The sequence below is a fragment of the Carlito syrichta genome, unplaced genomic scaffold (genome assembly GCF_000164805.1).
Source record: "Carlito syrichta isolate Samal-C Ts95f unplaced genomic scaffold, Tarsius_syrichta-2.0.1 Scaffold314830, whole genome shotgun sequence".
NCBI lineage: Eukaryota > Metazoa > Chordata > Mammalia > Primates > Tarsiidae > Carlito > Carlito syrichta.
In genome coordinates this window covers 223,492-249,821 of record NW_007258926.1, presented here as the reverse complement: position 1 = coordinate 249,821, position 26,330 = coordinate 223,492, and the positions used below count along the sequence as shown (strand labels likewise).

Sequence of the window (26,330 nt, the reverse complement as noted above, 5' to 3'; positions counted from 1 at the left end):
CAGGCTGCTCCAGCCCACCTCCCTTCGGGACCCACTTTCTGCCCTTGTCGTTGCACGGTCCCTGTCCCCTGCTCCCCACCTCACCTCCTGGGTGGCGGGATTGCCAGACCCCGCTGGGCCCCTTTTAGCTCCCACTTGCGCGAGAGTTGGCAGGTTGGGGCGCGGGCGCCATCCGCCTCCCATATGCTTCCTGCTATTTAGAGGAAACTCTCCCGCGTTCCTCCAACCACACCAGCTGACATTTCCAGACAGACGCTGGAATCAGCTCTTCGGGGGATTGGCAGATAAATTTGGCCCAGGCTGTTGGGAAAAGCTTCAGCCTTCCCAGGGAAGCAGGCCCAGGCTCCCCGACTTCCGTCCACCTGCTCTTCGACCTGGCCTCCCAGGGCCCAAACACTGTCCCGCAGCCTTGCAGGTGAGGGTAAGTATGCCCGGCCGTTGGGATGTCATACCTCCTAGCCTTTTGCTCAGAGGCGCAGGAGCTCAGGAGGCTCCTCCCTCGATGCCAAGACACCTGCGTGCTGCCTGTCCCGCCCCGCAGAGGTGCAGGCTCGGGGTGGGAGAGACCCGAGCTGACGATCACAGCTTGGACGTGTGGCTCCACCTCTTCGTCTGTAAAACGGGTGGGGAGGGCTCTGTCTGCGTAAAAGCCTTAGGATGGACACCCGGCCAAGCTCCACAAATACCAGCCTTACCATCATCACCAGCATATTTACTACTTGGGCTGGAGCAGCGCCGGCCCACACCAGGGCTCAGTGTATACCAGCGTTTTCCTCTTCTTCTTCCCTACAGCTGTGTCTGCTCAGGGGATGCTGGGGCTTTCAGACTCAGCTCAGACGGGGGGACCAGCAGCAGAAACGTGAGGATCCCCTCCTCCACACACGCACACACAGAGCTCTCTGTCCCAAGGTCTCACCGCCTCGCCACAGTTGGGAACACCCATCTGCTTGGTTCTGATGGACAAGAGGGAAGAGGAAGGCCAAGCCCGGGCCTTCAAGAGGCCGGCAAGAGGCATTTGGGAGCCTCGGTGCTTGTGCCCTGGGAGGGCCCCGGGAAGCTGGCGTGGTTGTTTGGCTGGAACGGGAGGTGTGTGCAGGGCGGCGAGTAGAGCTTCATACAGCATCTCCTGAGGAGCCTGAGTGCTGGCCCTGGGGAAGCAAGCAGAGAGACAGGTAGGCTTCCTGCCCTCAAGCAGCTCTGATGCTGGGTGGAGCAGGCACCAAGCGCCACTTGCGAGCAGTGAGACCGTAGCTCATGCTCCATAGGCCAGGAACTGAGAAGGAGACATGCTGGCGGTGGTCACTGGAAGCCCTGGAGGTTGCAGTGGTTGAAGGCGAGCCAGGGCCAGCCCTGCAGGCGTGATCAGGTAAAGGGCCGTGAGGGACAGAGGGAGCAAGTGCAGACAGTGGGTAGCTGGCAGGAGCCGGACCCAGGAGGTCTATGAGTGCCAGGCCCTGTCAGTTGCTGTCGAGGAAGAAGACACTTATGGTGGATGCAGGACCCTGTAGAAGGAAAAGGCAGGAACCGGGAGACCTGTCTGCAAAGACAGCTGCTGAATGCTGTGCGCACTGGAGTGGCTGTCCACAAGAGAGTTCTGGACCAGGCAGCGGTGGGGGGCAGAGAGGAGGGAACAAGCACCTCACTGGGGCCAGGAGCCAGGAGACTGCTGAGCTTTGACGGGAGGATCTGGACCTGCTAGGAGAGGGCTCAGGTAAGAGAGTGATGTCAGAGAACTTAGGGCCAGACTCCAGAGTGGTCAGGAAGTCTCAGAGGAGGGCTAAGTGCTGGGTGTGGAGAAGGGCTTCCTGGTAGCCCGCGGCTGCAGGCAAGAATGACAGCACACTGGTAGTAGAATGAACACAGCCCTCGGCATTAGACCCTGTGGCCGATTCCAAATCTGTTTGCTCTGTGACTTTGAGAAAATAACTTGACCTCTCTGTTATAATAATACTGAATCCGTTGAAATTGCATTTGGCTACACGTAACAGAGGAAGACAAATAACATTTGTATAAATACCCAGGAGGTTATTCATCTCATATAATGAGAATCTCAGAGGCAGGCAGGCAGGCAGGGTCAATGCAGCGAGCGGCTCAAGCGGCAATCAAGGGCCCCCAGCCTCGGCCTTCCTTAGCATTGTCTTTCATGCTCATGGTTACAAAATGGCTGCTGCATCTCCACGTGCTGTATCTGAATTCCAAGCAGGAAAAAGGAAATGAAACCTGCATGCTTTCTCTTTCTTATCAGGAAAACAACAGATTTCCTGGAAGCCCCGCTCAGTGGATTTTTGCCTGCATCTCTCTTGCTGGATGTGGTTGTGTGGCCACCCTAGCAGCAAGGGAAGCTGATGAAGTGCTTTTGTTTTCCAGTCCTCCCAGCACTGAAAAACTGGGCACTTCTGTTAAACAAAAGTGAATACTAGGAAGCAGGATAGCTAGCATGGCCACTTGAGAGTGCCTGACTCACAAGGAAGGGCTCGTGAAGTCATGAACATGGGTAAACACTTAGCAAAATCCCGGGAAGTGGCAGCTCACCAGCATGTATTCACGCGTTCATTCCTTCAGCAGGCATATATTGTGAGGGGACATCATACGTAGCGCTGGCGTGACAGCGACAGCCCTGCCCTTTGGGAGCTCACAGTAATGAAGACGGGCGGGAAGCAGACAGGTCTGCTTTGCTTCCGTCCGGGCCACCACGGAGACGGGAAGGCCTGTGGGCTCGTGTCTCTGCCTCCTCACTGCTGTGGCTCCTCCCTTAACGGTGGCAGGTGCGCAGTGGCTAGTTACCGGTTGAATGAACTGCCACAAGACACACTGACTAGGGCCTCTGCGCGCAAGGCTCTCTGGACTGGATAGTGAAGGCGGGTGACACATCATCCTCTCTCCAGGGGAAGTGGGGAGAGAGCGGCCAGGGCAGGCCCGGCTGGGTGCCAGGACCTGAAGTGACAGAATACATGGTGCCTCTCTCACTGAGCCCACGGTCTAGGAGGGGAGGGTCTAGAGTCCTGAGGTCATCCTGTTCGCATATCCCGGCATGAGAGCCTTCCCCTCTCTGAGCCTTAATCTCCTCACCTGGGATGATGGATCCGATGGGCCCTGGAGGGGACACCACAGATGCTGGGGCTGGTGATGGCAGTGTGCGATAGCCCCCATGTGTGGGGAGGCTGAGGCACAGCAAACCCCAGAAGGAGAGGAGGCCGCTGTGGTAGGGAAGGGAGCCCTGCGGCGTCTCCTGGGGGCCGAGAGGACAAAGAACCCAGGCTCTGCCTCCCTCCTTGCCACCTGGCATCTGAGGCTGGCAGTCATGGCCAGCTGGGCACAGAGCTCCCAGTGCTGGGTGTGGACAGGAAGCAAAGGGCACCCTGAGGGGCCTGAGGGTGGCCGCGGTTCCCTGGGGTCTTCTGGAGGGAGGAGAAGCCTGGAATATTAGGGTGGGGACCTGGTTTTGTTGCTTGTCTGGCTCTGTGAACCTTGGCAGTCTTCTCAGCCCATCTGAGCCTTGGTTTCCTCATCAGCAGAATGGGTGTCATGGCCCTTCCCTTGCCTGCCCTTGACACCTTGGCCCAACATGCAGTAGGTACTCAGCGTGGTCGGGGATCATCGTCACCCTTGTTATGTTTTCCTTGTTGAAAAGTGGGACCGTTCCCTCAATGTGCCCCTACTGTGTGCCAGGCTCAGTGCTGGTCACACCGTCTCATTTTGTCACAGCTCTAGAGGTGGCCTTCCTGCCATCATGAGAAGAGGATGCCAGTGTTCAACTGTGCTCATCTTGCCCTTCTGCTGCCTCAGGAGGATAGAGTTGCTGGCTCTGTGGGGGTCTCTACTGAACCAAAGTCTTGGGGATCTTGAAGGAGGCTGGAACAGCTCAAGGTGTTTGCTTTGAGACCGTGCGGGCAGCCTGTGACATCAGATAGGGGGTCAGGCGGGAACAATGCCAGCCCTCGTCAAATGGCAAGGACCAGTAAAGATGGCTCAGGGGTGAGCGTGGAGTGGGGCAGGCTGGAGGATCAGAAATGCCTCTCCTCTTTATTCAGTGTCTTTAGGACAGGGCAGCGAGCCCAGCCCTTGAGGTGAGGTGGCAACGGGCCTGTTCTGTACTGCTGGGTTTGGCAGTGAAATTGTATCCAGTGGCTAGCTCTACTTGTGTCTGAAATGAAGCCAGGAGGCAGAAAAAAGGAGTCTCGGAAAGCTCTCTTAGCCTAGGGAGGTGGATTTTTTCAGTCAAGTGTCCCCAGAAAGACTTCTTGAACTGTCCAAACCCAAGGAACTTCACAGGGTGAGAAACACATGAGAAAGCAGGCCTGTAGGATAAAAGATATGCAAGTAGAAATTGGGGTAGCCCCTTGAAGCTTTACTAATTGTGGGGCAGGGCCAGCCACATTGACTCATACCTGTCATCCCAACACTTTGGGAGGGTCTCTTGAGCCAGGAGTTCGAGACCAGCCTGGGCAACATAGCAAGACTCCATCTCTACAAAAAATAAATAAATGAGCCAGGTGTAATGGCGTGCCTATATTCCCAACTACTTGAGCCTAGGAGGTCAAGGCTCTGGAGAACCATAATCATGCCACTGCACTCCAGCCTAGGCAACAGAGTGAGACCCTGACTCAAAGTTGTGGGACAGGTAACTAGCTGGGATTTTTTTTTTTTGAGTTGGAGTCTTACTCAGGCTGGAGTGCAGTGGCACGCTCATGGCCAATCCAGCATCAACCTGCTGGGCTCTAGCGATCCATCCACCTCAACCTTCCAAGTAGCCAGAACTACAGGCATGCACTACCTCGCCCCACTAATGTTTGACTTATTGTAGAGACGAGGTCTCACCAAGTTGCCTGGACTAGTCTCGAACTTGCAGGCTCAGACAATCCACTCGCCTCGGCCTCCCAAAGTCCTGGAATTACAGGCTGAGCCACCAAGCCTGGCCTGGAATTTTTTTAAAAAGTTTTCACTGCCACCTCAGCATGAGGGAAGGGAATTTGGCACTTTGACCTTGGCGCTGGCTGGTTTGGGTGTGGCCCTCATTTGCCCTGTCCTGGGTGCTGATGGTGCTATGCGTTGTCCTTGGTGCTGAAGAGGGAAGGTTTGGCCTAAGAGTGCTGTCCACGGTACTAGCTCCAGAGAGCTTCAGGGAATCGTTTCTTTTTTTTTTTTTGAGTTGGAGTCTCACTCTGTCGCCCAGACTGGAGTGCAGTGGCTGCTCCCGGGCACCGCAGCCTCGACCTGCTGGACTCCGGCAATCCTTCCACCTCAGCCTTCCGAGTAGCCGGAATTACAGGCATGCACTACCACGCCCGGTTGATTTTTTGTTTATTGTAGAGATGAGGTCTTGCTGCCCAGGCGGGTCTCGAACCCGTGGGCTCAGGCAATCCACTCACCTCAGCCTCCCAAAGGCACGAGATTACAGGCTGAGCCACCAAGCCCAGCTTAGGGAATCGTTTCTATGACTGTGGATTTCTGGGACCCAGCTGAGAGGTCAGAGCTTTGGCCTTGGCATTGATCTGATCTCAGTAGCATCTTCTGAGGCAGGATTTGGATCCCTGATCTCATCTGCAGCCTTTTAAGAACTTTGAGGTATTACATTATTTCTAAACATCAACTACAGGGGAGGTACTAACATTTATCCCCGTTTAGAGGTGAGAAAACTGAAGCTCAGAGAAGTTAAGTGACCTGAGACTGTGTCTCTAGCCTCAGCTTCCTCAGTCATAATAAGAAGGTTGCTGGTAACATTACACAAACTAATGGGTGAGGCAGGGCTTTGTGGACTGACGCATAGAGGGACTGGCAGTAAGCTCACACGGAGGAAAGTGCAAGAGGACATTAAACACAGATACTCTTGGCTAGTGAGACCCTGACTCAAAGTTGTGGGACAGGTAACTAGCTGGGAATCTCGTGACATTTCCTGGGAGATCTGAGATTTAAACCAAACTGAAGTGGGGGGGTGTCAGGTGCAGGATTTGTGGGGGAAAGAAAGAAAATGCCCATTTCTGAGCACCTACTGTGTGCCAGCCCTGTACTGGGCACTCAACACCCACTGATGAAGAGTGCTGTCTCCCCATGCAGAGTAGAAGCGAGGGGAAACGACCCCAAGGTTACTCATGGGGAAAGTGGTGGAGCTGAGAAGTCCCCAAGAACTGGGAGCCACAGATGTGGACATCAGGGGCCCCAGGTGCCATCTGGTCCCGCCCAGAGAAGGGGTGTCCGTCACTTACTGGGGGTACACAAGTCAGTCAGCAGCACCTGGCTGGACTTGGCTTCCTTTGGTGTCTCTCCACTGCAGGACTAGGGCACTGCCACCCTCCCCTTGCTACTGGTCTAGGCTCCAGGGAGAGGGGAAATCAGCGTTGTCACAAACAGGGATGACGTGTCAAGGAGACCCCAGGTTCAAGTTCTGGGTCTGCCATGGGGGTGGCCATGTGGCCTCAGACAAGTCACTCGTACTCTCTGGGCCTTTGTTTCCCCACCTCAGGAAGAGCAGAAGAGCACTGTCATCACTGCCCTGCGGGTGGCTTTAAGGATCAGAAAAGAGTGAGTGGGAAAGGGCAGATGGGTTAGTTTTTTGTGTAGAAACGCAATCCAGAGAAGGGAGGTGAGCCCCCACAAGGCAGCACAGCAAGTGTCAGAAACAGAAGAGGGCCTGGAACCGCCGCCCTGAGCCACCAGTGCCATTTCCCAGCAGGACTGGCACCATGGCTGGGCAGCACCTGGCAGCCCCAGCCGACAGACATTCCTTCAGGCAGGCAGTCTCAGCCCAGAGCCAAGTGTCCCTGTAGGGGGTCAGTGGCCAGGCCAGCTCTGACTGTTCCTCCTCCAGCCACCCTGGTGGCTCCAAGCTTAATATGCCTCATGGGGCTGCTTCATGCCCAATTAGCCAGCCTCAGCCACCCTCTGTCTGGGGCCCTCTTGTGGCCATCGGAGCCCTGGGCCGCTGTGTGGCTTTTGGGAAGAGGTGACCACCTGCTCTTATGATCACCTGTGGCCTGGGGGGTCGGCTGCCCCACCTTCGCGGAGACTGAGCTCCCGGGCCCAGACATGCTTGTGGCTGCACCCTCCCTCCACACCCTCCCCTGCTCCAAAGCCTGGCAGTAAGAGAAGTGAAGAAGGAAAGGAGAAAAGATGGCAGGCACGACCAGGAGAGCAGGAGGGAAGGAAGGCGGGGCTGGCACCAGCAGCCTCCTCAGCCGAGGCTGGATCACTTAAGAGACAAAGCCGGCTTCCAGCGGCCTGAACTTCTAGGGCCTGTGGAGCCAGCAGGACGCAGACCCTGAGAGGGAGAGCCCCAGCGGGACACATTGTCTGAGGTAAGAGTTTAGTGTGGGGCGGGGTCAGGGCTTGTTCTGGGGCTGGAGTCAGAGGGAAGTGCTTTGCACCGCAGGGCTGGAACTTGGGGCCTTGACTTCCTCACCAGTGCCTGTCAGCACACAGCAAGCATGTTGGGGGAATGAAGGAAGGAAGGCACGACTGGAGGGAGGGAAGAGAGGGAAGAAAAGGGTGGGGGAGGAGGAGGGAGGGAGGGAGGAAGGGAGGAAGAGAAGGAAGGAAGGAAGGGAGAAAGGGAGGAAGGAAGTGATGAAAGGCATTTGAGGGAAAGAAAGGAGCCGGGGTAAGTGTGGAGCTTGTGGGAACTCTGCAAGCCCAAACTCAGGGGTGTTACTTGAATGCTTTTCTTACATAAATTATGTTGCATCAGTCAATCTCTGCATTTGCTTTTTTCACTGGTACGTTTTTGAGATCTGTCCAAGCGCACGCGTAGCTCAGTCCGTTCACTTCGTCTGCCGACTGGTATTCCAGCAGGTGTCTCCGCTGCATCTGCCCATCCCACGGGTGGTGCCTCGGCCTTCCTGCTTGTCTGCCCCGGCCTCCCTGTGGGTGTGGCGTGGGTTCCTCTGGAGGCCGGGCTTTCTGTGTTCATGAAAATGGCCAGACTGCCCCCTGAGGTCGTGCTGCCACTTTGTGCTCCACTCGTGATCTGCCCCACACCTGCCATCAGTTGACTTAGCACTCCTTAACTTTGCTAATTCGTGGGAGAAAACCTCCTGTTCTCATCAGCGTCGCCGACTACGGAGAAGCTGAGTGCTCACTGAGATGTTTAATGGTCATCTGAACTTTCTCTTCTGCAAAATGCCTGTTCATATGCTTTGCCCAATGTTTTACGGGTCACATGTCTTTTTCTTATTAATTTGTAATAGAGGCTTATATATGTGGGTATTAATCCCGGTTATATGTGCTGCAAACATTTTCTCCCAGTGTGTTACTTGTCTTTTAACTTTGGGTCTTTGTCGACCAGAATTTTAAATTTTAGGAGTGATAAAACTTATCTCCCCTGTCTTTGCTTTTACTTCTTTGCCACTTGTTTGAGAGGCTTCCTCACCCAAGGGCATTGAGAGGCTGTCTCCTCTAATTATTTTAGTGTTATTTTTCCTTCTGTGTTCCATATTGAGACCTTTGGTTCAGTCTCGGCCTTTTTTTTGCCTGTGCTGTACATGGGGACTGATTGTGTTTGACAAGGCTTCCTGCCGTTCCAGTAGTCATGGAGTGCTCTGTCCTTTCCTCGCTGATGTGAAAGCCACCTCTGTTTTATGTGGGGTGCTTGTGTGGCTGGGGGCTTGTTTCTGTCTGCCTCATTGGTCCCCATCTCCCCTTTGTCCCCTTCTACGCCAGGTTCCAGAGCTCACTGTTTCCCACAGAGTATTGGCCATGGGGTAGCATGGGTCTTCCTTGGGCAAGACTGTCCCACTCAGTCCCTGGCACTCAATGCCAGGAGGCCCTTCCCAGTCCAGGTGACAGCCAAAGATGCCTCAGTCATTTCCAGGGATGCGCCAGGAGGGAGGCCCACCGCCCCCTCTGCTGAGAGCTGCCACAGGCCTTCCATCACAGTTGGACACCCAGCAGGACAAGCCCGCCCCCTCCCTGGCTGACTATTCTTTTGTGCGTTCTCATTCCCCTCTGCTGCACTGCCAGAAGTGGCCTCTGGGACATGGCACCCTCAGGCACTCTGGACACAGGACTCCCTTTCAGGGCAGCCCGCTCTTCTGGGTGGTGGAGGAAGGGTCTGATTGTCACAAAGTGTCTTTTGCTGAGTGAAGTTGGCCCTTCTGTGCCCACTTCCTCCCGTGATCCCAGATCCGCCTTGGCTCCCCCTCACTAACTGCAGACAGCAGACATTTCCCCTCCACCTCAACTCTCCCCTCCAGGCTCCCGAACTCAGTGACCCCAGTTCCCTCTGATGTTTGTCAGGGACTTGGCTTCAGTGGCAGGTAGCGTGGCATGTTGGAGCTCTGTCATGACTCACGCACTGGGTTAGAATTCCTGCTCTCCTGCTTAGAGGCTGTGTGACCCTGGGAAAGGGAGTCAGCATCTCCATGCCTCGCTTGTTAAAAGGGGATAGTAGACCCTCCTTCTGCCCCCCACAGAGTTGATGAGGGGCAAGGGGCATAAATGGCTTGCCTACGAAGAGATGGTTGTGAGCATCTTTCCTGCCATTATTCCTTCTTCGTGGTTCTCCTGGTCATTGTCCCACCCATCAGGAGAAGTGTCCAGAGCTGAAGGGAGCAGGAGGGCTCTTGCCAGGAAGTCCCCTGCTGCGTCCTCTGCCTGAACAACTGGAATCACAGGACCTGCTGCGGGGCGGCTGTGAGATGACAAAGAGGGGTCAGGGCCAAATCTGTGATTTGGGTCCGATCATTTGTGAGGGTGGTGCAGCTGTCAGCTGGGTAGGGAGACTGGGAAGAGCAGGCTCGCGGGGTCAGGAGTTCAGGTTGGGTGGGTCGAATTGGCGATAGCTGTGGGCTGTCCAAGTGGAGAAGCTCAGTGGAAAGTTGGACATGGACATCAGTGTTCCGGGGAGGGAGGGGTCCAGGCTGGAGGTGTCAGTGTGGAGCCGTGTACCTTGCCAGATCTTCTCTGCTCAGATGTAGTTTTACGTGCTTTTCCCATAACTAGAACCATGCTTTAGCTGTCCTGCAGTTGGCTTTTTTCATTTCTCTTTATGCTTTGAAGTTTGGGATTTTGGGGTTTTCAGGCCAGTACCAAGAGATGACATCATTCTTTTTTGTGGCTGCATGCTATTCCACAGTGTGGCTGAATGAACATTTATGTCCCAGATTCCCTCTGACAGACACTGGCTGTTTCCTCCCTCCCAGCGCTGTGGGTCCCTTGCGCGGGCCTCCTTGCACAAGTGATGGAGTTCCTCTGGGCTGCTGGGGGCTGCATAGTTGCTGGTGGCAGCTCCAGGCTTCCCACTTTTAATATTTGACCTCTGCCCAAGGATTTGTTTTAAAAGTTTTGGAAAGTCTGAAAACAAATATTTCCTGAGTCAGGCCTCAAACTGGGCCTGGGTTCAAGCAGCAGGCACACCTGAAAGCCTCTCCAGCCTGGAGACTGGTGCTCTGCAGCTGGGAGGCAGAAGGCAGGGTGGTAAAGAGACTGCCTTTGGAGTACGAGGTCAAGTTCTCTGGCTCTTCCTCCCGGTGTGTTCTAGAACACATTACTGACTTTTCCTGGGTCTCTGCCTTCCCACCCACAAAACAGGTAACAATAGTGGCCCTCTCCCCCATATGGGTGTGGGTTACAGGAGACATGAGTGCCGAACCCTGGGCCTGCTAAGGCCGGTGTGGGCTGAGCACTCTCGTGGGACCCTGGTCATCATCATTTTAACTGTGTCTAAGCTATGAAGGTCTCCTGATTCTTTTGTTCCTTTTCTTTCCTTCTTTTTAAAATTCCCTTATATAAGTAAGAAAAATAAATAAGAGATCTGGAGAAGAGAAAAAAAGAAATGAGATTATTCCAGGTTATACATTGTTAAAGTTAGGCTATAAATTTGCCTCTGAGCTTCCTAGTAGACAAAGACAAAAGGGAAACACAAGAAGTAGCATGATTCACAGTTCCCCTGAAAGGAAAAGAAGGCAGCTAATTGCTCGCTGTGTGCAGAGTAACCACGTACTCAGCCGTTCATGCACCAAGTACAGTGCAGCAGGGGCTGCCACAATTCTAGTCCCCAAAGGATCTGAGGTTCAGAAAGGCCTCAATTGTGGCCTGGAGGCTGTGATACTAATGGGTGGGTGATGGAGTCTGAGCTCTTGGTCTCCTGATAGGGGAGACAGTAGGACCACACCTACCTTTCTGCAAAGCCAAGTGGAAATGGGGACTCAGAATTGTGCAAACTGAACCAAGGGCATGGAGTCTCAGCTGGGAGAAGACTTCCTGGAGGAGGTCAGATCTGCCCTGGGCCTTGAAAGACAAGTAAAGGCTTTGCCCCCAAGAGATAACAGTGAAGGTCCTGAGATCCTCACCAGGCCCTGCTTTGCAAAGAGCCTCTGGCTGTGGCCTGTTACAGCTGAAGGGAACTTAGAGAACTTAGAGATTCAAGTTCAAGTTCACCTAGGGAACTTGGAGATTCAAGTTCACTGTACTTTCATGATGAGAGAGCTGAGGCCCAGATAAAGTAATAAGATAAGGCAAAGATAAACCTGGGGTCACACAGAGAGGCAAGAACTCCGCAGCTCCTGCCTCCCTGACCAAGCTAGTTCTCCCCCATCTGCCCCCCACAGCTCCTGCTCTGGGTTCTGACTCTCCTCCTGCAGGGTCATTAACCACCTCCTGCCTGCCGTGAGGCGTCCCCTATATTTAACTCCCACGTTGTGATTTGCAGGCCCAGAATAGCAGCCCAGGGGGTGAGGGGCATGCTTCCTCTGCACCCTCCTCTAGTCTAACTGAATGTCTCATGGTCATAGTCCCTTCCCCAAGAGCAGTGTCCTGGATCCTGGGCCTGTGTCATTGCAATGGAAAATTGGCTTGTCCCCAAGTGGTACTCGCTATACATGCTGAGACCTGGCACTCTGGCCCCAGGCAGCCTCAACTCTGATCCAGCGTAAACTCTACCCCTGGTCTCAGACAGAGCCCTGATCTCTTCTGTAGGTGACCCCTGACCCTGGCCCCAGACTGGGCCCTGACCTTGATCTAAGACTGAATTCTGCCCCCTTCTCCAAGCTGAGCCCTGACCCTGTCCCCAGACTTTCTGGTCTTGACCCAGATTGTTGGCAGTTGGGGACATCAAGACTTGGGGTTGGTCCTCACCCCCCTTTAACTGCTAGAAACTCAGCTGAGGACCCCCGCCTTCGCCATATAGGCCAGGGGCTCCTGACTTAGATTGTAACCTGAAGGGTCTGTCTCAGAAACCTACCCCTCACACTGTGACCTTGGCTGCAGTGGCTGGGGGACCACTGCAGGTGACGGAGTGGGTAAGAGACAAAGCCATCCGGTACCACCCACTCCGACCATGACCTCTGCCTCCCCAAGTGGGCTGCCAACACGGGCGAAGCCCTCCTGCCCCTCTTCCTTCATCTGCCTCCTCTCTGATTCCCCAGGCCATCCGTGGTGAGGCTGAGATATTTATAAAAACCTGTGTCCTTCATGATCAAGCCGGCCCCAGGGACCAGGCTCAGCGCAGCTCTGTTCATCCTCAAAGCCCTGAAACTTCAAATACCTCCACTGCCAGGCCCTCATCACAGTCCTCTCTGTCGCCAGTTGCAGTCCCAGCCCCTGCATTTTGGAACTGCCCCCACTCTGTGCCCTGTCAGACTTGGAACACTGTTCCCAGCAGCCGGGAACCTGGCTGGGTGGAGGGGCCGGGCCCTGGAGGCAGGCGGCAGCTCTGCGATGAGTCACTGCCGCCTCTGAGGACCGGTCTCTTTGTCTTGCAGATGACAGTGCCCATCCCCCACGCCCGGGCTGTGGTGCGGGGTGTGGGAGTCAGGGAGGCACCCAGGGACAGAGAGGCCTGCTCAGTGCTGAGTCCAGCCGTCCCAGTCACATTCGAGCGAGTGGGCAGGGCCTACCTTCGCTCTGCCACAGCCTGTCCCAGTGCCTGAAGGTGCACCAGCTAAAGCGCAGGTCACCCGGAAGGGAGGCGCTTACAGCTTGCCCCTTTGAAGAAATTGCAGAGGTTCCTGGGAGCATCCTCCACTCGCCCTGCCCTCACGGGGTGGCCCTGGGGCCTGGGGGACAGGCTGGGAATGGCTCGGGATCCTGCCCTTGAACGGGCCGAGGACCCAGGGATGGAAGGAGGCAGATCTGAGAGTCGGCACAGACAGAGCCGCCAGCCTGGCCAGCGGGGGTGCTGCTGGGGCTATAGCAGGGCACCCCCTCAGGGGCTGGGGCTGCCCCTGGGTGATGACAGAAGAGGAGCCAGGCTGCCAGCAGAAATCCAGGGCTCAGTCCAAGTGTGTTGAGTCTCAGATGCCAGAGTGACATGCAAAAGGAGGAGACCGGGAGGTGACAGAGCCTCAGGGTCGCCCGTCATTTGTCATTCATTCATGCTTTCATGCATGCATTCCCTTGACAGATATTTATTCAGCACCTACTATGTTTTAAGCACTATATCAGGCCCTGGAATATTACAACAGATAGAATCTCAGTCCAGTGGAAGAGACAGACAATAAGTAAAATAAATGAACAATGTTCTGTTCATGGGTGACATAGCAGTGAGGAGGCGACATTTGGGCTGAGCCCTGAGTGAAGCAAGGGAGAAGCCACGTGAAGGACTGGGAAAGACCCTTCCTGGTATCGGGAACAGCTAGTACAAAGGCCCTGGGGCAGGAAAGAACTCAGCAGCTCCCAAAAAGGAGGAGGAGGCAGGTGGGCTGAGGGCTGAGGGCTGAGGGAAGAGGGAGAACGGTCAGGAAGGAATCGTGTGGCTTTTATGAGGGGCTTGGCTTCCGGGGAGAGGCTGGGGCGGGAGTAGAAGTGGGAGTCCTCAGGGCAGAAGAGGGGATGAAGAGTAACAGGAGAAGGGAGCAAGTGGAAGGGGCCTGGCCAAGAGCCTAGGAGGCCTGGAATGCCCACTGAGCCTGGGGTCAGAGACCTGGGCTGGAACCCCAGCCCTTCGCCTCCTCACTGTGGCCGTGGGCAGGTCTCCCCCTTGCTGGGCCTCAGCTTCCCCATCTGTTGAGTCATGAATGGATGCCTTTCCCTGGGAGACAGAGTGGTAGCAGGGGAAAGGCTGCTAAACTGCTAGGTGCTGTGCACTTGGGAGGCAGTTGGTGATCTGGAGCTGGCCACCTTGCTGCGCGGGGAGGGCAGAGCTGGCCTGGATTTCTGGACTTGTTTCCCCCCAAGGTCTCCACAAGGAGCCCCTTGGGGGCACTGGGAAGGGAGCCAGCGGGGCAAGTCTGGGTGGTCCAGCTGCCCTGGAGATTGCCCAGACCAAACTTGCCCCAGCCCCAGCCCCTGATTGTTTTCAAGTCGAGGTCTCACTGTGTTGCCCATCAAGAGCGCAGTGGCATGTTCACAGCTCACTGCAGTCTTGACCTCCTGGGCTCCCCAGGCCCTTTTTAAAGTGAAAAACCAAGGCAGACGCTAGCACCAAGGGAAGGAAGGGCAGGCTCCCTTTACCCAGTAACTGCCATGTACCTGTACCCTTTGTGGTGTTTCAGACATGTGGCCTCTGTCGTTCAGACCAGAAGGGAGAGGGACTGTACAGAGGCCTAGGGTGGATGGCCATGCTCAGGCTTCGTCCTGCCAACCCTGAGGCAGCAGGGAGAGCACAAGGACCCACCGGGCCACTCACCCAGTCTCCCTGGCCCTGCATGCCACATGGTCTTCCGTTTGCTTCTCTGAACCTATGCGTCTTTTTCCTGGAAAACTCACTCTCACTCTTTTTCTCTCCCTTTCTCCCCCTCTCCTCTCTGTCTCTCTCTCTCTCTCTCTCTCTCTCTCTCTCTCCCTCCCCACCTCTCTCCCCCTCTTTCTCCTCTCTCTCTCCCTCTACCTCCCTCCCTCCCTCTCTCTCTCCCTTTCTCTCTCTCCCCTCTTTCCCTCTTTCTCTCTGTCTCTAGCACCCCTCATCTCCCTCCCTACCCCCCCCACACACTTCATCCCGTGGATCCCTCCTTATCCTTTACTCTCCAGATCTCCATATCAGATCTCACTTTCTCCCCACTAGATGCTGCCCTTAACCCACTATCTCCATCCTGACGGGTGGGTCCCAGTGCCCTCCCCACTGCCTCCCCAGACAGTGTTTGATGTTCACAATCTCTTGCCCTGACAGCCTGGCTGGGCCAGCGGCAGGATACCCTGGCGGCAGGATGACAAGCGCTGCTTAGCGCCTCTGCCCTGCGGGGTGAGCTGTGGGGTTCGGGAGCTCCGCCTCACCTACAGAGCCGGGCTCCATAGTCTGCATCTCCACTGAGCATGATGCCAGTCGCTAAGTGGCTTCTGGGATGAGCCTGGATTGCGTGGGCTCCATAGTGCATGTGTGCACGTGGCCCCAGGTGCAACACGTGGCGAGGGGCCTCTGTGAGTAATTCCGGTGGTGTCTCCAAGCGCTGTCTCCATGGAGAGTCCTCCCCCCCCACCCACCCAGCCCCAGGTGGCTGCCTCTGCTCCCCTTCCGGTCCCCCTCCCAGCCTCTCTGTGACCTGGATTTGACCCACCTTGCCTCCCATGCCCCGGCCTCTCCCCAGACACACCTGTCACTCAGGAGGGGCTCCAGGTTCTGCCACTGCCAAGGCCATGTGGAGAGAGTGGGCCCTGCATGCCGTGGCTGGCCGGACCGCTCCTCGGCCTGAGAATGATACCTCCCTGGGGGTGCAGAGGCTTTACCATGACCCAGGGTTTCCCCAAGTTGGTCCTGCTGTGCTGCCCTCCCCCGGCTCCCTCTGCATACACACCCACACGCGCGCGCGCGCGCGCACACACACACACACACACACACCAGCCATGTACCCACTTTCTCACTCATTGTTCCTCCACCTGGAACTCTCTTTCCCAGGCATCCATGAGGTCCACCCCTCACTTCTGCCCAAATACTGCTTTCCCAGAAAACCTTTCCTAACCACATCAGCCCATGCTTCCTTACCTGCTCTCGTTTGCTTCTGAGGAGGGATCTGACATTACCTTATGTATTCGTGTGTCTGTTGCCTGTCTCCCCTGCTAGAATGTTGGCTCTGTGAGGCAAGGACTTGGTTTTCTGTGCTGCTGTCCCAGAGCCTTGAGTGCCTGGCACATAGCAGCTGCTCAGAAAATACCTACCAAGTGAATGAGTGATTGAACCTAAGCACTTAACCCAGAGCCCAGCCCCAGCGATCAGCAGTATAGCCATCGAGGCCAACTACACCATTCTCACCGCAGCACAGAGAAGAAGCATGGCGAAATTCGTCTGTCTGTGCTGAACAGTCCCACACATTCGATCCCTTGTAGCCCTCACAGTCAGTTCCCTATGATTGGCTGGGTAGGGGGTGAGGCTTCAGGAGGCGCCAGGGTCCTTGAGGCCGGCTAGACCCATTGAGCTGGAGCCCAGGCCTGCCTGGCCCAGCCCCGGGCCCTCGACTGCTGCCAGCTGTGCAGCCCCAACCTGCAAGCAGCAGTCTTGGGAGTGCCATGCAAATAGCATCACGGCAGTGGAGGCTCTGGGCCACTGAGGAGGGAGGCAGGTCTACCTCCTTTCTGTTGGACAACCTCGGGCCAGCGTTGCCCCTCAGCCCCTCAAGAGAGCAGTGAGTGGGGTCACTCAACCAGCTGGAGGCTTGGTCTGATGTGCCCAGGTCTAAGAGGATGACCATAAAGCATGGGACACGGTCTCCCATCCCCAGCCCCATCACCCAGCACACACACACACATGCCACCTTCACCAGGACCCTATGAGGGACAGGTGGGAGTTTGCTCTCCCTCCTGGGCGATTCCACGGGCCTGTTGAAGACTTCTGACCCAAAAGGAGCCTTGAGCAGCCTCCATTTCTTCATCTCTAACCCAGGACCATAACAAGCCCTGCCTGAATTCAAATGATTCAGAAGAGAGGGTATGGCTTCTGTGAGCTGTGCTCCTTTAGGCAATGGCAGCCCACCCTGCAATAGGAAGTTGGCGTGTGCCCCAGGGAGGAGTTTCTGGAAGAAAAATCTTGAGGCCCTTGAAGGTGCAAAGGAATAACCGTCTTTATTCCCATATGACAGGCAAGTAAATTGAGGCTTGGATTTGGGACATGACGTCCCTAAAGTGGTATGGAACTGGTCATGAAAGCATCAATGGAGAGAACGAACCCTAAGGAAAAGAGACATTTCCCTTAGCAGACTCACCTCATAAATTTCCTGAGGCACCCTGGGGATCAAGTTCAATCACCCAAGAGCATGGTAGAAAATGTAGGTTCTGAGCTAGGCACAGTGGTTCATATCTGTAATCCCAGCACTTTGGGAGGCCAAGGTGGGAGAACTGCTTGAGCCCAGAAATTCGAGACCAGCCTGGGCAACATAGGGAGACTCTGTGTCTACCAAAAAAAAGAAATTCTTTTTTAACACAGAAAATGTAGGTTCTGGGGTTTCCATTTAGACTCAGGTGAGCCCAGGTGATCTGATTCAGGTGGTCTGGGAACCCAGCTTGAGAAACACTTACATAGAACATGGGATAGGGAGAAACCAGACTGTTCTATCCAGAGCACTCATTCAACTGACATTTACTCACAGCCCTGGGCCGTTCCATACTGGGGACCCTGAGACACTCCCAATGTGATGAGGGTGACATCTGTGGAAATCGGCGCGTTCTCTGTCCCTTCTGCGTTCTCTGAGTTAATTCTGGTGTTCCTTTTCTAACTCTTTGAGTTGGATACTTATCGTATTACTTTTCAGTCTTTTTGTTTCGTTTTCTGATAAAAGCTTTTATGGCTATCCATGTCAGTCTAGGTATCGCTTTAGCTGCATCCCGCAAACTTTGGTATATTGTATTTTTGTCATCATGCAGCTCTAAATATTTTCTCACGTCCCTTTTGGTTTCTTTCTCAACCCACGAGTCATTTAGAAATATGTATTTTTAAATTTTCAAATATACGGGTGATTTTTTTAACCTGTATGTTGTTTTTTGCTACTGCATTGAGGTTGTTGCATGGTTTCTTTGGTATTTGTTGAGGTTTGCTTTGTAGCTCAAAACGTGGTCAATTTTGTATTTGACAGTTGTTGGGTTTAGGATTTTCCGTATTCTTTCTTTTGAGTTGGAGTCTCTCTCACTCTGTCTTCACTCTTCCGTGGCACACTCACAGCCACCCCAGAGTCTACCTGCTGGTCTCCAACAATCCTTCTGCCTCAGCCTTCCAAGTAGCCAAACTACAGGAGCGCGCTACCATGCCCAGCTAATTTTTTATTTATTGTAGAGATGAGGTCTCACCAAGTTGCCCAGGCGGGTCTCGAACCCGCGGGCTCAGGCAGTTCACTCACCTCGGCCTCCCAAAGGCGTGGGATTACAGGCTGAGCCACCGAGCCCGGCCTCCGTGTTTTTCATGTGACAATTCTGGTAAGTTGGAGAGAAGAGTCGAGGGCTGTGGGGGCCAAGTGGAGACTCCTGATCTAGCTCGCGCGTCTCAGGGACGGCTTCCCACAGGAGGCGCCACGTAAAGCTGTGAGCCTGGGGAGCAAGAAGGGAAGAGCATTCCACCTAGAGGGAACAGTATGGGCAAAGGCATGGAGGTACAGAGGAACTCCCAGAAAGCATAGAAACACTGATAGCACTAGTTAGGAATCCAGGGGAGGCGTCAGGGTCAGAGGAGTGATGTCTGTTGGAGAACATATTACTAACACAGCCCAGAGCAGGCACATTGGCTGGCAAGCACTGTGGGAGCAAGGATACCAGCTGAAACCTGTTCAACTCTTACTGCTTGTGAGGCACTGCTAAATGTTCTAAATGATTGACTCATTTAATTCTCTCGTACCTCTGTGAGGTAGATACCATTATCATCTCCATTTTGTGGAAATGGGAACCAGAGAGGCTAAGTAACTTGCCTCAGGTCACACAGCTCCAAGTGGTGGGACCAGATGCAGTCTGACGCTAGCATTCTTTTTTTTTTTTAAGGCAGGATTTATTAAGAGGACAGAAAAGCTTCCACAGTGGGAGGAGACCCGAAGGAGTTGCCCTGACTCTAGGGTTCTTACATTGTGGTTCCTAGATATGACGGGGGTTGCTGAGGAATAACATATAGCCTGCGGTGACGGAGCTTGGAGTACCCCGGACAGGGCAAGGCTGAAAAGCACAGGCGGGATATGATGAGGGCTTCACACGCAAGAGGACTGGGGCTTTCCCAGCTCTGTGACCTTGGGCAAGTCACTTCCTAAAGAGCTTTGGTTTCCTTAACTATGAAATGGGGACTGATAGCCCCTGCCCATATTCCGGGTAAGGATCATGCCTGCTTTACAGTCTCTGAAGGCTCTGCCTGTGTCTGCCATTGTCAGACCAACTCAGGGAGAGCCCATAATGTCAGGCCAGGGAAGCAAAGCCACATCTGGCCAGCACTAGGGAGCCATGGTGGGCCATAAGCGGAAGAGGGGCAGGGAATCCTGGAGCCTTTGAAAGTGAAGCTGGAAAAAACCTCGTGGATCCTTCATTCAATCAAATTCAATCAATATCTGTAGGGGTCGAGTGAGTTTCAACTCCAAGCCAAGCTTCAGATCATGAGCCAATTCCAGCAGGTGGCACAGGGTGCAGATTTGAGGGTTCCAGGCCCTATCTACCGTGAGAAAGAGAGGGGTTGTCGTTTATTTGTTTCTTAGAGGCAGGGTCTTGGCTCCGTCACCCAGGCTGGCGTGCAGTGGCCCAATCATAGCTTACTGCAGCCTTGAACTCCTGACTTCAGGCGATCCTTTCTCCTCGGCCTCCCAGAGTGCTGGGATCGCAGGTATGCGTCCCCGTGCCCGCCCTGGGAGTGAGGTTTTGAGTAGCCACGTCTGCCACAGGTGCGGGAAGTACAGGAGGTGGCGGGTTGTGCTCCTGCCTGTCGGGCCCTAGGCCCGAGGCTCGCGGCTCGCAAGGGCACAGAGGCAATTCTTGTCACCACACTAATCGGGCAGATGCTACCAGCCTTCAGAGGGCAGGGGACTGATAATGTTCTGGCCAACCTTTCACAATGAGGAAGTCCATGTGACTTTCAAGTGTCCTGCCAGCCATTCCCGTAGGCAAAAACAAAAAACACCAAACCTGTTTATAATTCCCTGAGCCTGGACCCTCACTATAGGTCATATACAAGCTCGAAGTATTTTTTGCCCAGTTTTAACAGGCCAGGAATGGCGCCGTCCTACGTCAAGGAATGGATGCTTGGTGGGTTCAGAGCTTCACCAGGAGTTGGTCGCCATTGTGGGAGGGTCACCCTCTGCTTGTGGTGCCTGCGGCATTGGAGAGGTCTGAGTAGCTTCTCCTGGCTTCTTCTTCTGGCTGCATTTGTCATGCATTCTGCGTGTAGTGCCACGTCTGACACCTTCCTCATACTTTGCTGAGGAGATGCACCTGGTCAGTGTCATGTCATAGATAACGTCCCTTTCACTCTCCTTTTATCCCAGTGGGGGGTTGTGTTTTAAGTTATGTGTGTAGGTAGGTAATATGACCTATGAATTTTATTTCAGTGGAGTAACAGGGGATATCACAAAATGTCTCTTATAAAGTGGCATTTGGGGTCTGAGGGTTGGGTTTGTGGGGCTGGGAACCACAGTAGCCCAGCTCCTTCCTTTCAGATGGGGAAACTGAGGTTCAGGGAGGGAAAAGCTTGCCCTTGTTCCTATAGAAAGTGGGGGGCAGAACTTGAGACGTATGCTTCAGGAGGCTCTCTCATCCTGGAGCGTATAGATCAGTGAGGTGTGCCTGGGGCAGGAGAATGGCGGTGGGGTTGGAGGACTGCGGCCATGGGGACAAAGGGGATAGACAGGCAGCTGTCCTCGGAGCCGGCCTGAGTGGGAGGGGAGGGAATGTGCTTTCTTGAGGAATCCTTCCCTTTGCCAGAAGAGCTGGCCGTCTCCTGGAGGAAATCAGGTCATCCCACAGAGAGGCCAGTCAGACTCCTCCCGCCCCACCCGCAACCTGGGCCCCAACCCACCAGCCATTCGGGCAGTCTGAGGCCAAGCCAGCGCCCCCCAGTCCTGGGTGGCAGAGGCTGCCGCTCCCTGAGAAAATGATGTGTCTGTTCCGAGAAACCAAATATCCTACAATGAATCCAATTAGATTTCAGAGGCACATGAAAACACGATCCATCTTAAATGTCCTCTGCAAACCTCCAGCCGCAGATAAATATTTTATTCCATTCCAAGCCATCCCAGGCAGAATGTCAATTAGCATCCAGCTGCCTCCCTGGCGGTCCAGACAGTCCTGGCTGAAGAGGGGCTCTGAGCTGGGAGACGGCAGTCTGAGTCCGTGCCGCTTGCTTGGCCCTCATGTCGCCTCGGCAGTTCTCTTTCCTTCCCGGGCCGTGGCCTCACTGGCAGAATGGGTTGCAACAACTCCCCTCCTGCTCCTGCCTCCGTGTGGCCAATGCTGAGCCGGATGTTCACGTTCATTCATCAGACAAGAGTCCCTGAGCAGCTGCTGTGTGCCGCCATCTCATTTGGTGTTGGGGACACAGCCTTGAATACGACAGGCCAAGCCCATTCTCGCAGAGCTCGCCGTCTGGAAGGCCAGGGAAAAACAAGCATGTAAATAGGGACCGCTTTTTGACAAAGTTGAGCTTTACAAAGATCACAGTTAGGCTGTCATGATGGAGAAAAATAGAGACTATAGACAGAAGAGTCAGAGAAAGCCTCCTGGGGGACCACATCTGTGCCAAGATCTGAACTGGGAAAAGCATTCCGGAAAGAGATTCAGCAGTGCAAAGGCCCTGAGGCAGAAACGTGCTTGGTGAGTCTGAGGGTCAAGAAAACCAGTGTGGCCAAGCTGAGTGAATGAGGGGGCAAGGGTTGAGAGGAAACTGCTGAAGACAGCAGCAGGCCTGGGTTGGGGCTGGGTTCATGCTACATCTTTGTTCAACAGATGAATGTGAAATCATTCATAGCTGCAAATGAGCAGAGCCGGGAAGACACATGTCACACCAGTGGGGGCTACCAGACATTGCGCTTTGGGGCTGGGTTCTTTGCCAGAGCTCTACTAATGGGAATTAGCTGGCAGAAAGGAGCTGCCCCATACCCAGGATATCCTTCAACTGGGCAGAGGCGTTTGGGGTTCAAGTCTCAGCTCCACCACTTTCCAGCTGGGCACGTCCCTTCACCTCTCTGGGTCAGTGTCCTCCTCTGTCAAATAAGGCACCATCTCACCTACCCCGTCAGCCTGTTAAATGGTCTCATGTGTGTCATGTGTCTGCTGGATCAGATGTGCCCAATGGATGAAGTCTTTGCTATGCGATGTCGTTAATAAAAGTCACATACTATCATTTCCACAATATCCTGCTAACAACGTGGTTCAACCCCTGTCGGTATGGGAGGGGACCAACTCCACAAGGGTGTGAATACCAGGAGACAAGACTCATTAGGGGGCATCTTGGAGGCTAGCTGTCGCAAATTGGACTATGAAACCTTAACTGTACCTTCCAGCATCAGATGGCCCCTGTAAGCCTCAGTTTCCCCCTCTGTACAATGGGGGCTGGATTTGGTAATTCCTAAGAGTTTCTGCAGGGTGAACTCTGGTCCACATGTCAGGCCAGCTGTGGAGCCCCAGCTGTTGGCACACCGGAGCAGGGCAGGTCAGAGGGGGCAGTGGGGGCCCATGGCCAGCCCAGAGCCTGTGAGAGACACCAGTGCAGGCTGCGGACTGCTGCCCCGGAAGGCACCACACCCAGGCACCAGGCCACCTCACTCTGAAGGAGCGTCTCACAGATAGGCTGTGACTGGCACATCCCTGCACTCCCGAGAAATCCCCCGTAGAAGGGATCTGATTTCCTCTATGTCCCCTCCAGTGAGCTTTTTCCGAAGGCTCTGCTAAGAGAGAAACGGTGGAGGAGGGGGCAGGGTGGAGTGGGAAAGCAGGACGGGCACGCGAAGATGGAGTTCCTGCAGGTGACATTGGTCTTCCCCGCAAGACAGCTCTCTGTGAGCATGGGCCTAGCTCATGGGAAGTGTTAACAAATATCTGTTGGACGGATGAATGAATGAAGCAGAGACAAACATGAGCAGGCTGCATTGCAGCTTGTGAGAAGTCCCCAGCCCAGTAGGGACCCTCCAGCTGATTCCAGTGCAGAGTGTGAACCGGGAAAATTATTTCAGGAAGAGATTCAGCGAGTACAAAGCAGCCTCCACATGGGGCAGGGCCTCCTGGAGGGACACGGCCAGCTGGGCAGACAGACTGTGGTCCAGAAGGCAGTCGGTGAGCAGGTCGGTGGGGCCTCAGTGAAGGTGGTGTGTGAGCTGGACCCTGAGCAATCGAGGCAGACGGACCCCACAAACAGCCTGCAAGGGGCACGTCCTGGAGCGTGAATGGCTTGGGCTGGGGACACTGCTTCAGAAGGAGCTGGATGCCAGGAGCAGGGCAGTAGGGGAGGCACTTCAGTCAGAGGACATGGTGGGAATCCCGAAGATGCGGAGCATGGTGGAGGGCGTGGATTCTGGACCTGGCTGACCCGGTTCCAATCCCAGCTCTGTGACCTTGGGCAGGTTACTCATTCTTGGTGTCGCCTCATCTGCGTGATGGAGATGTTGCTGGCAGTTAACCCCCTTGCTGCGAGCTGTCGGGTGAAGCCGAGTCAATATGTAAAGTGCTTAGAACGGAGTCGGATACGGAATGGGACTGCGTAAGTGCTGGTTATTCTGTCTTGTGTACACATGCGAGGGAGGCTGAGAGAGTTCTGGCAGAACACATGAGAAATTCCGTGGGGTACACAGGGGGCACGCAGGTGGGAGGGAAACTTACTATTCTTTGAACACATCCTGCGTGTGTGCTATTTTAATAATGATGACGGATGGGGCGGGGAGGCTGGAGGGGCTGGGGACTGGTTGGGCTAGAGCTGATGACGCCACTGTGCAGAAGACCCAGAGAGAGAAGCAAGGGCTGGATTGGGGCGTTGGGTGCTGCCACCTTAGAAGGGCCCGGTGACCCGTTGGGTGTGGGGGGATGGGAAGTGAGACACGCCTCTGTTGGAGCACCCAGGCCCACATGTACCCTAGGCCGGGGACCTCCTTGGAGGGGAGACCAAGAAACTGCACCTGGCTGGTCCCTCAGAGAAGAGCCTGAGGTGAGAGCAGCTCCTGGGGCCCAGCGATGCATCTTCATGGGTGCTGGGGCAATGATGAAAGCAAAGTATTTGTGTCCTCAGGGAGTCTGGAGCCACAGCTCAGACCACAGAGGTTGCTGCTGGAAGCTGGTGCCATGGTGGGGGGATGTTCTACCCATCCAATCCCTCTCCTTGGCAGGAATTGTGTGGAGGTGAAAAGTTCACCTGTGGAGTCACATTAGATGAGTCACCTCTGCTCTTCAAGGCTCTGCTCGTCTTGGCCATGGGCTGGGAGGGGCTGACGGAACACATCCAACGTTGATGCCGATAGATAGATGGATAGATAGATAGGTAGAGCGGGGGGACCCAAAAAACCTGGAACTTATAAAAAATCATGTATTTATTCTTACACGTTTAAACCTCAATTACCTTCAAAGTCCTCTCCGTTTGATACAATGCACCCCTAGAGATACTTTTTCCCCTGCTCATGCAGTTTTTGAACTCACCAATTCTGATGCCTTTGAGTGCCTCTGCCATTTTTTGTTTCACCCCTTCCACATCAGCAAAACGTTTCCCTTTGAGGACTTTTCTCATCCAGGGAAACAAAAAAAGTCAGCCAGAACTGGGTGAATGGGGAGGGTGGAGCACAAAGGTCAGGCTGTTTTGGGTCCAAAACTGCTGAACACTCAGTGAGGTATGGGCAGTGTAGTGTTGTCATGGTGGAAGAGCTAGTTACCTGCTTGCCAAAGCTTGGGACATTTCTTCTGCAAATTGTGTTGCAACCTTCTCAAAACTTCCAGATAAAAACTTGGGTTGACCGTTCCATCCAGAGGAACAAATTCCAAGTGTACTGCAAGGGGCCTGCTCTCCAAAAGATAATTCTGGGTTTTTGGGGTCCCTCCTCATATAAGCAAAGGACGTCAGTCAAGGATTGTCATCCAGGTAGTTATATATATATGGAGAGAGAGACAGACAGACAGACACAGACAGACCAGTCTCACTCTGTCACCCAGGCTAGAGTGCAGTAGTGTGGTCATAGCTCACTGCAACTTCCAATTCCTGGCTTCAAGTGATCCTCCCACCTCAAACCTCCTGAGTAGCTGGGATTACAGATGTGAGCCACCATCTTTAAAGTGGAAGCAGCAGGATATTTGTATACCATGGATGGTTCTCGACTCTAGAACACAGCTTTGCAGTTACCAAGTTCTGCGCACACTCCCTCTTCTCGTCCGTTGGAGTGGAGGGGATGGGGCGAATCCCCTTCACCTAGGGCAGTCAGCTGGCAGACCCTGGAATCCTAGACTGTGTGAGCTGTAAGAGACCTTGAAGACTCCTATTCCAGCCAATCCCCATATTGTGCAGACGGGGAAACTGAGGCCCAGAGATTGTCAGGGGCTAGACTCAGATAACACAATAGGTTAGGGGCTCAACAAGGACCAGTCAGCAGCTTCTGTGCCCGTTTCCCAGAGTGAGGGATGGGGACAGTGGGAAACCTGCAGGAGTCCAACAGACCCAGGTTTACCAGATGAGTTTCTTCACCTCTAAGCCCCAGTTTCCTCATCTTTTTTTTTTTAACTTTCAGTCAGAATTAATAATATCACAGTCTTAGAATTATGGGGGAGTCAAATTATATCATGTTAAAGGAGCTGGTGCACAGTAGACCCCCAATGAATGCTGTCCCCTTTAAAATGTAGTCCCCAGCCTGGGCAACTTGGTGAGACCTCGTCTCTACAATAAAGTCAAAAACATTAGCCGGGTGTGGTGACACACATCTGTGGTTCCAGCTGCTGGGAAGGCTGAGGCAGAAGGATCGCCTGAGCACAGCAGGTGGAGATCGCCTGAGCCCAGTAACTGGCAACTCACAGCCACTACTCTCCAGCCTGGAAGACAGTGATATTCCAACTCAAAAATAAAATAAAAAATAAAATGTAGACCCAGACCAGGCGTGTGTGTGTGAGAACCACTTGAGCCCACAAGTTCAGGACCAGCCTGGGCAACATAGTGAGACCTCATCTCTACAAAAAAATACAAAAATTAGCCAGTGGTGATGCATGCCTATAGTCCCAGTTATTTGGGAGGCTGAGGCAGAAGAAGGATCAGTTGAGCCCAGGAGGTCGGGGCTGTGGTGAGCATTGATTGTGCCACTGCACTCTAGCCTGGGTGACAGAGCGAGGCCCTGTCTCAAGAAAAATACATTAATAAAATAAAATAGCCGGGCTTGGTGGCTTACCCTGTAATCCCACACTTTGAGAGGCTGAGGTGAGTGGATTGCCTGAACCCGCGGGTTCAAGACCCGCCTGGGCAACTTAGCGAGACCTCATCTCTATAATAAATCAAAAAAAATTAGCCAGGCATGGTAGCGTGCGCCTGTAGTTCCAGCTATTTGGAAGGCTGAGGCAGAAGGATC

At 54.1% G+C, this 26,330-nt stretch overlaps 1 protein-coding gene across 1 annotated transcript in view; it reads left to right on the top strand.

Moving 5' to 3' along the window:
* Positions 1–225: 225 nt before the first annotated feature.
* Positions 226–26,330, top strand: part of DLGAP4 (DLG associated protein 4) — a 137,292-nt gene continuing 111,187 nt past the window's right edge. The window contains exon 1 of the mRNA XM_021705925.1: positions 226–421. The gene's annotated coding sequence lies outside the window, so the exon portion shown is untranslated. The remainder of the gene's footprint in view (positions 422–26,330) is intronic.